Genomic DNA, 9,665 nt, shown 5'->3' with positions numbered 1-9,665 from the left:
ACAGTGAACAATTTGTTCATTTTTGAAAAGAACGAAACACATTATTATAGTTATTTTCTAATTATCAATGTGTCGATGCATATAAATGATTCGTATAATTTTCATGAAAATCTGTTAGCAGTTGGGAATCGGCCAAGCCTCGTGGACTTCGCCATCTGTGTGACGTCACAAGAGGTGCAGGTACGCGGGAAAGTGACATGTCAAGACGCGCGTCAGATCGGTTGCTTGTAAAATGTAGAAAAAGTACAGTGAAACCTCTCGTTCGTTGTATTATGTTACACAGTATTGCTATAGTGAACGCGTTCGAGTTCGCCCGTTATCGCGATGCGTCGGAACGATCGCGTAAACACAATTTTCGGACCCCTCGTAGCGAACGCGTTCGTAAAAAAAAAAGTCGTGCGAAGGACGAGTTCGTCGAACGATGTTAATCGCTCTCGGTGTTCGCGCGGATCGTTTAACGTCGTCTAATTTGCCGTCGCTGGAATACTTGTTGGAGTTCGCAACATCGTAATTTATCGACGTCGAAGTTTCGATCTGCCTGTTGATCGTGGGTGCCACCGGCGTTCTTGTCGAGTAAGTGAATTTCTTATACGTTGGCCGTAGTCAAAGCGTACGCCATGACAGAAAGCGCAGCCAGCAAACTTCGGCTCGATTCATCCTGGCAAAGGTCAGGGGTTTTAATATCCTGTGCTTGGACACCCACGTGGCAGCGATAATTCGAATTAATAAGCGCAAATTGGCGAGCCGTCGCTAATACAAGCATATTTCGGGGCCAACTCGCTGCTAAGCGCACGAATATTTTAACCTCGACGAAATGGATTCTCGGAACGTATCGAAACGACCGATCGTGACGGACAGCTTCCGCGGTCCTCGGAATTGCGCGTTCAGAATTTAATATACTCGCGGGTCGGCCATGTTAGAATCAAATACGTTACCCGTCAATTCGAATCTGAAATTACATTCCGCGATACGTGATTACGTCGATACGTGGATTACGTTACGGTGCTTAAACTTATAAATTTTCCGTCGCGATATTTAGCTTATTCATTTTTTTCTGTTTCTGTTGTAGGTATGCAAGGTGAATTCAATGCAAAGTATCAGGTTGTCCGGAAAGTTCATGCCTATTTTTAAGAAAAATTTAAAGGCATATTTGAATTTTGATGTATTAGGTTGCCCAGAAACTTCGTGCCAATTTTTAAGAAAACTTCAGAGGGACATTTGAATTGTAATATATTTATTTATATTTATTATATATATATATATATATATATATATATATATAGTACATCTATATATATATAGTATATATATATAGATATATAGTATACATATAGTATACTATACATATAGTATATATATGTACTATATATATATACTATTTTGTTCCACAACCTTTCCACCTTTTAAGGGATGTACATATATATGTTATTTGTTTTCAGCAATGTCGACATATTCAGACCTGCACCACCTATCAAAAATCGGCATGGACTTTCCGGACAACCCAATATAATCGCTTTTGTTAATCGTCAGTGATACTGGTACAGTCGAGTAAATATTTAATTAATAGAAGACACATATAATAGTAAAAAGAATGAAATAATAGATTAATTATCCGAGCTGCACGTTTCGAAGCAAAACGCATTTTCGTCGTTAATCGGTACAGTTCGCTCTTGGCGAGTGGCAATATTTTAAACAACGGGCTTCTTTAATTGTTTGAAACTTGCCACGGTATATTGCGTTTCATTGTGCGCCTATGAAAAAGACCGCGTCGCGAGGCTTGGGTCGAAATTAATGTTTGCCGTTTTTCTCGTGCAATTTTCCGTTCAACGCCGTTCGAACTTCTATTTTTTGGAAACCGTGGGGGGAGGGCGAAGGGCCGTGGGGAAGGCACGCGTGCAGGAAAGTGGCGCGCTCTGGCATTCGACAAGGTGCAACTAAACTAGACGAATATGTTACGAGTTACGACACAATCAGAGAATATAGAGACAATATTTATGAAATATTTTTCCATAAAATTGATTTCTCTTCTAGGTTTACTAAAAACTTTTTAAAATTAATCAACATAGGTATTTTAGAGAAATCAAATAATACGAACTCCGTTAAATCTAATTTGGATTCAATTGAATTTAATTGGATCGTTTAACATTTTTTTGTGAAATGTACTAGATTCTCTTCCTCGAAAACTGTTAACAATTAATGAATTTAGGCATGTTAGAGAAACGAAATAATACGAGTTAGATAAAATTTAATCTAGACATGAGAATATAAAACTTATTTCTCCTTTCAAACGGCGAAATAGAATAGATATTTATAGACATTTTTCATACTTATCGGGTCACGAAATTGATGACATTTCCCTTTTCACTCGCAATCAAATTCGAACGATTGGAGAATAGTTATTCCTGGCAGGGATGCAAGTGCTTCCTTGCAACCCTTTCCTCTCTCCCGTGGGTGCGTCACTGTCACAGGAACGACGAAAAAAATAACAGAGGAAACGGTCGGTCGTACGTACACGGACGGGAGATGCCTCCACACTTTCGTATCCCATTGCCGGGCCCGTGCGCAAATGACACTCATTTGTACTGATAGGGATCGTTGGTAGTCTTGCAAAAAGCCGCGAGGCTTAACGACCGAGATGCGCCTATACGATATCTCGTCATAGATCCGTCAGCGATATCGTGGCATGGCTCAACAATGCGCCAGCCGGAATTAAAAATGTATTATGCAACGTGTCGTTCGACTCGCGTCCCGTTTAATTCGAATCGTTCGGCTCGATGGAACGCGAAACGGGGAAATGGCTCGCGTTCGCGCACTGAATCTGAGCATTTTTCAGAATTTTTTAAATGAATCAAAAGTAGCCTTGCAATAGTCGATTATGGGGGACAGTTTTTCATAATTTCGAGAATATTGGGACATACGATGTAATAGCATATCGTGTAATGTTAAATACTGGATGATATAGGAGAAATAGAGTAGGAGGAAGATTGAAATGGGTATTAGGAATGGCTTGCTACGATTACGATCAGCGTTATTAATTTGATTATGTTTGGTACTAATAGAATATATGTAGAAAATACGTATAAGAAAAATTAGATCCTGATTGATAGATACTCCTGAAGATAGATTTTTATAGAAGATGAGATGATATAGACTAATATATGTACTATATCTACTAGTACGAATTCCAGTAAAACGAACCATGGATATTGTTTATATATACATCCTCTCTCGCATGATATCAAAAAACGAAATGTACGCATTGCGATCTATCAGCGTCACTTAGCGCCTCGGCGATTTATCTATGATCGCAACCCAATATACAGCGAAACAGATATAAAAGAAACACGCGTAACGTGCGCGCACCTTTTAACTAAAATAAGCAAAACGTACGTTAAACAATACGTCCATATCTACGCGTAAACGTTCCCCATCTAACGATAATCCCTACATTTGGATGGAACTTAAATTTCCGTGACTGGCGTAATCAACGTGATCTGGAAGCAAATGATTAACCGTGGAAATCGTAAGCCGGGCGTAGGATTTTCCTTCAGATGAGCACGGGCATCGAGCGATTTGTCCGTTCGCGCGGCCAGATCCGATAATGCAAACCGAAGACGATAATTAGAGGATAATTCGAATTGCGTAGAATGCGAGCCCCGTTCATTATACGTTCATCGATATCGCGCCGCGCACCTCGCCGTGTTACTCGATTTATCGCTGACGGACGTTTAGACGGATGCGCTGCGCGCGTTGGCTCGCATGATGCATAATGCACCGTGCTTACCGCGCTGTACAATCGACTGCGGTCTTATTAGAAAAGTCACTAATTCATGGCCTGCCTAATGCACGCGCTCCACTCGCGGTAATATCGGATCATCGCGTGTTTCTGGTTAAATAAATAATGGATCGCGGAAACTATCTTTATGAATATCATGCAGCGGCCATCTTTTTGTTAGGTGTGCACACAAGTTTTGTGGGGTACGACGGATGGAAAACGAGTAGGAAATGTATCGTAATAGCGAAGGTGGGGGCAAATTGGAAATACTCAGGGCAAATGATCTCATGCATCCTTATTCTTTGAATAAACGTACGAACGAGTTTTGAGAGTTACTTTTTAGATGGTGTTGGAAAATAGTATATAAGCATTTCTGAGCTTAGTGTTTTTGATATTGGCACGACTGGTCAAACTGCATCAAAATAAGTAAATGAGTAAAGTAAATCGTTCTCAGTTTCTTTCAAAATGTATAGATTTCATTTGCGTACACCTAATACTTGGGTCTTTCCAAACATCGGATCAATTCATCGATGTTTCTTTCACAGAAATCAGTTGGTTGATTTTAAATAACTTCCTCAATGTCGATTTGAAATGTTCGTACAGGGGTGTAAACGCTACTCATCGCGTATTGAGAATCACAACAACTCGCGTAGCGCGTTCTCTTTGATGAAATGTAGAAACCAGAGTGGATAAAAATATCAACTATCTCGCTCGCACGGTTTAGAGGTTGCCAGAAGACTAAATATAAAGCAATGATGGACGTCGTGTAGCTCGAACTGATGGGACCGTGTTTGTGCACACTTATATCGAGTCGATAGTCCGCGTGGTTAAACACGAGAGGAGACTTACATAATAATCTGACATTTTCGATCGTTTCGAGCTGGGAGTAAATGTTTCTAATGTTCACCTTGAGAGGGGGTGGAAATGTACATGAGAACAGATGGCTGTTTGAGAAACTCGTTTAGGGACAAGGTTGGCTCAAAATTAATTGAATGGTTTTGATTATTTCATATTGTGGGAGTACTAGTTTTTTCATTTAGTCGGATAGCAATTTCCTGCACCCTCTCGTTGGTCTGCCTTGTGTCGCGACAATTATACACGTATATTATTATACATCTTATTTATACGAATAATATTCTACGCAATAGAGACCTTAGTCAATAAGAATGTAAACAAAAAATAGGTTTCTTGATGCCTCCAAAAAATCATCATCCCTTTAACCCAAGAATCGAAACGCAGTAACAAACAAAGCTTGTCTTGACCGTTCCCAAATGTAGGACTACGTTATTTTTCACTCGCAAATCTCCCCATAAATGTGTCTTCATAAACGCTTAGTTTCAAGTATAGTAGCATCGTCACATTCCTAACAACCTCGCCTTTGTTTCTCTAACACCCTGTGCATCGGTAAACGAGACCGTCCCCAGGAAAAGGCTAGGTATCGCGAATCGAAATCAGGCCCAGTTTTCGCCGTTATAAAATCGTCGAGGTAAACGTTTCAAGCTTCACGCACACGTGAGCGGTCCGCGACTCGGAAACGCGTTGCAGTGGATGCTTTTAGCATCATTCCCGATACGGACTCGCCGCCGGCTAGACCCCGTTACCGCGATTTTCTGACTTAGCACTCCCGTCGAACGAAAAGCTGTCGAGTCGAAGCTCGCGAGGAGGGACCGGGACGACGAGAGGGCGTAGAGAGATAGAGAGACCCGGGCGGGAATAAAAAAGAAAAAAAAAATAGAAAGGAAAGAAATAAAAAAAAAGAAACCGAGAGTCAGGGAACGTCGCGGGCGCGGCAGGAGTTGAAAAATGTCAGCCGGCAAATTGGAATGGGGAGGGGGTTGAGTACGGCAGCCCCGACGTCAAATAAACATGCCAGGACGAGCAATTTCGAATATTAGAAGGTCCCGCAGGGTAGGTGCATCCTGTGTCAGGGCGCGTGAGCTACGGTGATGATGTTTGACCGCAGGACGCATCAGGGACTCCACTTGCATGGCCGATGCAATTGCAAATGCCGACCGCAAGGTAAATGGGCACTGGCTGGCGGGAATTAAGGATTCTTGATGGGGAAACCGTGAGCGGTCGAGGAACGTTCGACGGGCGCACGAAACGCAATAGCCGAATCCAACGGATTTTCCACGCGGTTTTCTGAAACGAATGCGAGCGTGCGTTTAGGAGATGTTACGAGACGCGCTGACGAAATCGTTGCTCTTGCGGTTTTCGCGGTGGTTGGTTCGAGCGTCTTCGAGGTACGCGCCGGCGAATGTTCCGCTTTTAACGATGCGCGCTAATAACCGAGCGTTGTGTAACAGGAGACTCGCGGGGACGCGGTCGGATCGTAAAACGAGAGGAATTACAAACCGTGTTTCTTGGCGACAACCGCTACGGCGAGGTGCAATGTATTAATCTCTGTGATTTCGCACGAATTTGTCTCGTAGTGAATAAATCGAGAAAATTCTAAAGAAGTCAGTTAGAAACAATTGCTAACCAAAGTCTCTGCACTGGATTCATCCCCACAATCAACGTAATTCTAACTTAAATTATCGATTCTATCTTTTTTGTTCTATTATAACTTCTTCCAGGTAGTAAACGATACTCTGTATGTACAGCTATATGCAAATATTAGTAGCATCTTTCCAGAAAGTTCGTGCGAATTTTTAGGGAAATATTGAGAAGCACATTTGGACATTTTTGGAAAAATTCAAAGGCACAACCTTTCCAACGTTTAAGGAATGTATAGATGTTAGTTGTCGCCAACCATTCCGATATATTCAGACCTGTACCACCTACCAAAAATCGACATGAACTTTCCAGACAACCCAGTATATTTAGAGAAAATCGAACCAACTGAGTTAGCATATAATAATAATAATAATAATACAGTGCTCTACGTACCAGCCAGATAAATTTATTCAGATATTAGATTACATTAGAATTTCTTTTTATTAATAACACCATTGATAAACATATAAAGGTCGTTCCTAAAGAGTAGTACAATGGTAGGTATGAATAAAGGTATTTAGATAGAGTAGATGCAAGATCGTCACGTCGCGAGACTAATTGTCCATTCGTCCAAAAGATAGTATAAAATATTTCGGTCACGCAACGTCGGGAGCGTCGAAACAAAGCTCTCGTCTTCTCGATAATTTGTCGACGGGTCGAGGGAAAAGGCGAAAATCTTGGCCGAGGTGCAATTTAAATAATCTTTAGACGTCGAGCCGCGTAAGGGTAGCGCGGCACCCTGTAATCTCGGCCACGTGCAATAACGACAGCCGAGGGGACAAAAATCGCCAGGATGAACACGATCGAGCGAAACAGTCGATGTCGATAGCAGTCGACGAGCGAGACGATAAGTATCTAATGCAGGAATGCGCTCCGAGCTTGTAATAACGTTATACAATCAGCCAATGTAATGCACGAGCACGACGTGACAAATTTATTTCCTCTTAAAAATAACGAGAGGTAGGAAATTAGTCGTTATACATACTTGGTAATCGAGGGGACATTAATCAAACGATTTTTTCATCTCGAGGTTTCAGTGGAAGTTCGTTCCCTAGAAACGATAGTCGTTATTTAAACATCGAATCGATGTTTGCTTCTTTTCCTCGCAATGTATCGATATCGATTGCATAGGAGAACCATAGCTTCTTAGTCAAGAAAACAATCTTTAAGCTGTATTATTTACCCCTTTTCGTATACAGTCGATGTCAATTTAGTTTCACATCAGGACTACAAATTTTTCGATCGACTTATTTCCAAGTAGCCGACACGGATACATGACCAACGCTGGGCCCTTTCGCGCGCGAATCTCGAACGGCTCGGATAAAATCGAGCAGCGAGCCTCGCTTGCAAGTGCAATTCTGCCGAATCTAATTTGCATACGATCGAACGCGGAACCCACTTAAGCACGAAGTTCCTCCGTGAAAAGTTCGCGTGGGAGGGGAAAAAAATTTCCGACGATGGCTGCTTTTCGCGTTCGGTGAATTAGGTGTCGGTATGATGCGGTCTTTCTGCCGTTTGAATTACTTAATTCCCGCCGTTTTTCAGATACGTATCCGATATCGTTCATAGCTGTCGTCACGCACAGGATGTCACGGGAAAAGAGCCAGGAAATTCAGGAATACCCAAAGAATGGACAAGAAGCGGGGGACAATTTCATTGGACATTGGAATTTAATCGTAAGTAAGTACTTTTTATAATTTATCTCTTCACTGGAATATTTTATTTTAGAGTGTTACAGAGTCTTACTCTTTCATAAATTTTGCTTGCGAATACTCTTGATAATAGTTTTCCGTAAACCTCGCACATTTATATTTATATATGTACCTACTTCTACATGAATTTTGTTTTTACGAATATTCTCGGTAATAACTTTCCCTAAACCTCGCACATGCATTTATACATACCTACTTTTGTTCCACGAGTCGATCAATTTATCAAAGTAATGTGTGAACCCTGGCGGTCTCGATTTTTCAAATTCTATTTACCAAAAAAAGGTGCAAAGTTATTAAAAAAGGATCCTATCGAATTATGGCACATTGACACGCATCAAAATGTGTCACCTCTTTCACGCGGCGAGATGCTAAATTGCCAATTACGGAGTTTAATTAAGCATATTACGCAAAGTGACGGGAAACCGCAAAAGGAAAAGAATCGCGTAACAAAAAAAAAAAAAAATCCCTCGGTGGGATACCAACCCTGGCCTCCCCGAGTTGTGTTCTGGGGCGCAACCGCCTCGTCTATTGTTACGGATGAAAATGACTTCCATTCTGGTAAAGTGACGCTAATAATTCGAAATTTTGAATATTTAAAGCCATTTTTCGCTACAACGGCCTCGACGGCTGACAGCTAATATTCTACGGTTTGTTTACACTCATCGTCGACTACATTTTGCTCCCAGATGACGACCACATAATCACGCTTTTCGGAGATTTGAATCACGTAAATGAGAATTACCTGCGTTACCTGAAGTTGCTCGATATTTTCATCAATTTATAGCTTTTGTGCACTTAAACTTTCTCCATCGTGCTTCATGTGTTAACTTTATTTTTCTTTTTTGTGATGCTTGAGTCACTGGCGTAGCTTGTACGTATCAGTAATTAATTCAACATTTACATACATCGACGTCTAAGAGATACGGTCGAAGACGTCCTGAGCTCCGACTTAAACACAAGATACATAACTCTGCTTAATTGAACACGTGTTCCATCCTCGTAACCACGCGCAGCATCGAATTATTGCTCCATTCCTAGGACCTTTCGGTATCCAACGATCGACGCAACGGCTCCGTTATGGGTAAAGTCGATTTAACGCTGCCTCTGAGAATCGTCCGGCGAGATATTCGTAACACCCTATTCTCCTTCGACTAGATTTCATCGACGCGCGGACAATACTTCTTACGGAAGAGTCCGCTCCGTGATTCGTTTAAATTATAACGCCTAACATTGTCGGGGCGAGCAAGCAAACACGAGGGCGCCGGGATCATCCCGATAGTATCGATAAATTCAAAGAAGGAGAGGGTCCATCCAGCGTTCGAAATGCCAGATCCATTTCGCGCCAGCTCGATCTTCCCGTAGGGGCAACGATGCCCCGAGGATGTTGCTTACACGATTCGAGGGGAAGTGTCGCTACCTTTCTCTCTCGGTCCGTGGACGAACGGATTGCTCGTCGTTTCCATCGTGAAACGGGAAGTGGAAGGGGAGGTGGGGGCCCAGAGAGAAGGGGGCATGTAACGCGCCGACGACGTCTCGACGATGACTGGTGCATCCTGGGGCCGAGACGCGAACGAGAGACGCGTGATTCTCAGAAAAGGCCAGGTCTGCCCGTCCGATAGAGTCATCACGTGTCGGCGCTAGGATAGTGCTTTTATTGTAACATATCGAACGTGGATACCAGT

The 9,665-nt window shown here is 42.2% G+C and overlaps 1 long non-coding RNA gene across 4 annotated transcripts in view; it reads left to right on the top strand.

The window, feature by feature from the left end:
- Nucleotides 1-9,665, top strand: part of LOC128888250 (uncharacterized) — a 44,900-nt gene that overhangs the window by 1,056 nt on the left and 34,179 nt on the right. The window contains exons 2-4 of one of the 4 annotated variants that reach the window (XR_008460217.1): nt 122-243; nt 1,070-1,225; nt 1,440-1,529. This is a non-coding gene — a long non-coding RNA (uncharacterized LOC128888250). Of the gene's footprint in view, nt 1-121; nt 574-1,069; nt 1,226-1,439; nt 1,530-7,816; nt 7,952-9,665 lie in introns of those variants that run through there. The other 3 variants (XR_008460214.1, XR_008460216.1, XR_008460215.1) reach the window with 3 other exon arrangements.

The sequence above is a fragment of the Hylaeus anthracinus genome, unplaced genomic scaffold, assembly GCF_026225885.1.
Source record: "Hylaeus anthracinus isolate JK02 unplaced genomic scaffold, UHH_iyHylAnth1.0_haploid 11989, whole genome shotgun sequence".
In the NCBI taxonomy this organism is placed as follows: domain Eukaryota; kingdom Metazoa; phylum Arthropoda; class Insecta; order Hymenoptera; family Colletidae; genus Hylaeus; species Hylaeus anthracinus.
The sequence above is the reverse complement of the archived record's forward strand: the minus strand, read 5'-3'. Positions and strand labels throughout refer to the sequence as shown.